Consider the following 3,594-nt stretch of genomic DNA (forward strand, 5'->3'; position numbering starts at 1 on the left):
TAGGGTGACGTACTATGGTTTCCGTCTATGGACAGTTTAAATAACACTGAAAAAGTTAGTTATACCCTACATAATGAATCATCAAAAATGGTGTACATCTGGATTTCTAAAGAGGCGGTCCGATCTTTATTCAAAGGAGTTCAAACACATGGAATACTCCACTATAAAATCACCCCTGAAATGGTTAATGTTTTAGAATAATATAATTATGGTTCACCGTAATTGGTTTGCATCAAATATAGCCTAATATTGATCACTAACACTATGTTTTAAAAAAAACACTAATAACTATTTTTTTCAAACGCTTTATTCCAACAAGTCAATACATTTTGGATACTGAATAAAAGATACAGAATAAAAGTTTTTGAAATCTTATAATTTAAATATAAAATGTTAAGGAAAACACAAGCTACATATGTTGTTTAATAAAGATCGAGAGTTTTATATCTTGGAGTCAATGTGGTAAAAAGATTTCAATGCTCATTTACATGGTACAGTATTTTTTCTACTTTTACAAAAAAAAAATCATGCTATTAGTTTTCTTTTTTCAGCTTACCCCCGACAATCCGGGACTAAATACTTCTTGCGCAGAGAAAGTTTGTGTCGGGCGTCTTGTACCAGAGGTTTGTTATTTACTTATTTACAGAGAAAGTTTGTGTCGGGCGTCTCGTACCAGAGGTTTGTTATTTACTTATTTACAGAGTAAAGTTTGTGACGGGCGTCTCGTACCAGAGGTTTGTTATTTACTTATTTACAGAGAAAGTTTGTGACGGGCGTCTTGCACCAGAGGTTTGTTATTTACCTATTTGCAGAGAAAATTTGTTTCGGGCGTCTTGTACCAGAGGTTTGTTATTTACTTATTTACAGAGAAAGTTTGTGTCGGGCGTCTTGCACCAGAGGTTTGTTATTTACTTATTTACAGAGAAAGTTTGTGTCGGGCGTTTTGTACCAGAGGTTTGTTACATGTATTTACTTTATTGCTCTTTTCAGAGAATCATTAACCCTCACTTTATACTTATTTGATAAATGTTTTCTTCTGAAAGCTCGAAGAGAAATATCCGAATCAATATATGGACTTGGACATCTACAGTTTGGAGACGCCAAATGTGAGTTTGAGAAGAATTTGGCGGTGATAAAATTCTATACAGTCATGTTTGCATACGTCCGGAATCCAGAAAGCAACATTTCTACACTGATTGCTAAACTTGATGGAGTAAGTTATATGTATCCAGGACAGGTTTCAAAAATAGATAAAAGTGCAAATATTTCGTTTTAGAAACAATAGGTAGATTATTTTCAAAACTCCCACTTACATTACTTAAAATGATGAGCAATCGATAGTCTCAGAAAATGACATAGAATATAATTTTTTGAAATTTTCAGGTAAATATATGGTCTATATCCAGTACGTGTTTTTTTTTTTTTTTTTGTAATTAAAACTGATTATTTTGCAGAATGCTGAGATGCGAATCAGAAACTTTATGACCAATTCTACTTTTCAGGGGAAAATCGTTGCGTTTGAGTAAGTGTTTATTTAACAGATACTAACACACTGATCAGGAGCTTTGTAAAGAAATAACATAATTATTACAATTGAGGAGCGAAACTCATTTATAGGAAATACAAAGGCAACATGCGCTTTGTTGGATATGACAACAGGACTGCTTGCCTGAAGCTTTTGGGTCGGTGGATACAGTTTTCTTAAAAGTGCGGCAAAAGGCAATTTACCCTAAAACACAGTTAATGATTTCGTTAAAAATTGTTTTTTTTTCAGTATCTTACACTGACATTCGCATATATCTCACTGAGCAATTCATATATTTATTTTGGAAAAGCCGGGAAAAACAATGTATAATAAATAATACATAATACATAATGATGTATGATAAAAGCTTAAACAATGCCCCTGATGCCGTTTTGCAGTCCTATTTAACTCGAGCAAAAACATATCGAAAATTTTCAAACTTGAGACTTGCACCAAACTGAAAAGCAATACCCACTACTTAAAGCTTTCTGTAAAAATTTGAGTATACACATATAAATGTAAAACTTAATTATAAACTTGACCTCAAACTTATATTACCTAAATATATATTTTTGTTGTCTTTTTGTTTTTACAGGCCATATCTAAAAAAAGTGGAGTCATCTGTCCACGGTTTTGATGTAAGTTTATAATCTGGAATAGATGGTGATAATGTTTGTTATATTACTTTTTAAACAGTCTATTGTTCTGGCTTTCGCATACTATAAAAAAACAGGAAACGGAAATATGATGAAAATACATTGTCTACTACAAAGTTATTCTGAACAGAAATCTTACAAAAATTTTACGCATCCTGAATGCAACAGTTCCTGTTCTTTTCCCGATTTTATCCATTCTTTTGAATATATTGAAATCTACAAGTGCGTACTCTTACTCCATTTATATAAAGTATAATTATTGATGCGATGGTGAAACCTGTGTAGCTTTGACGGAAAACTTAATTCAGATTTAGATTTTCTTTGCTCAGCATAAAAGCTGTATATTGTTTTTAAATGATATGATATTAAAATATAGTGATACGTTGCCATACGTTGCTAAGTAAGAGGTTTATCGTTCCAAATTTTGGAAAGAAGCCCATATGTTGTTTTGTTGTAATATCTAGATAATGCAGGCAGCGTCATTCGTACTACATTTTTGTTTATGTTCCTTAGTTCTCCTGCCAGACAACTGAGCTTGTTTTTTGGCTAAAGCAGGCAAAAACAAACAACATCATTGAAGTGAAAAATGTCATTTATTGAAGTAAATGACGTAAAAGTAGTAAAACATATTTACAATACAAGAAAGGGGGTCAGGAAAGGGGACTTAAATATAAAATATTACATATCTTTATCACAATATTGCACAATCTGACCCCCAGCACCATAATGTCATTGTAAATGATATACAATAGAAAAAAGGGGGATCAACCAGCAGACTAATTAAGAAACCAAAACCTGGAAAAACATTGTCATGTATAGGCCAGACAACTGAGCTCGTTTTTTGGTTAAAGCAGTCAAAAACAAACAACATTATTTAAGTGAAAAAATGTCATTTATTGAAGTAAATGACGTAAAAATAGTAAAACATATTTGCAATACAACAAAGGGGGTCAGGAAAGGGGACTTAGATATAAAATATTACATATCTTTATCACAATATTGCACAATCTGACCCCCAGCACCATAATGTCATTGTAAATGATATACATAGAAAAAAGGGGGATCAACCAGCAGACTAATTAAGGAATCAAAACATGGAAAAAAAACAAAACATTGCCATGTATAGTATACATGTATATATCTTCAGTTGACCCCCTACTAAACAAAAAAAATTCTAAACATACATGAAAATAAATGTGCTACATTGCTGTCTGCTATCAAAAAAGGTGGGTAAAAGAAAATAAAACACAGCGGTGGAAGAAGGGGATGGATGGTGGGTACGAAAAATTGAGCAGTGCAAATGTCGGGACTTTCCCTTCTGGTGAAAAGATAAACAATGAACACGTGATAACAAAGCGCTCTGCTGATTGGTTGAAAATAGTAAGGAAAGAGGTAAATCAAGTTACATAATTA

The 3,594-nt window shown here is 32.5% G+C and overlaps 1 long non-coding RNA gene across 1 annotated transcript; it reads left to right on the forward strand.

The window, feature by feature from the left end:
• The first annotated feature begins 7 nt into the window (after positions 1-7).
• Positions 8-2,185, forward strand: LOC134277837 (uncharacterized). Its single transcript, XR_009994335.1, has 5 exons — positions 8-183; positions 552-623; positions 1,044-1,213; positions 1,455-1,522; positions 2,121-2,185. It is a non-coding gene; the product is annotated as an uncharacterized LOC134277837 (long non-coding RNA).
• The last annotated feature ends 1,409 nt before the right edge of the window (positions 2,186-3,594 follow it).

The sequence above is a fragment of the Saccostrea cucullata genome, unplaced genomic scaffold (assembly GCF_032062105.1).
Source record: "Saccostrea cucullata isolate Sc308-1 unplaced genomic scaffold, CSIRO_AGI_Scuc_v1 ctg14145, whole genome shotgun sequence".
Taxonomy (NCBI): domain Eukaryota; kingdom Metazoa; phylum Mollusca; class Bivalvia; order Ostreida; family Ostreidae; genus Saccostrea; species Saccostrea cuccullata.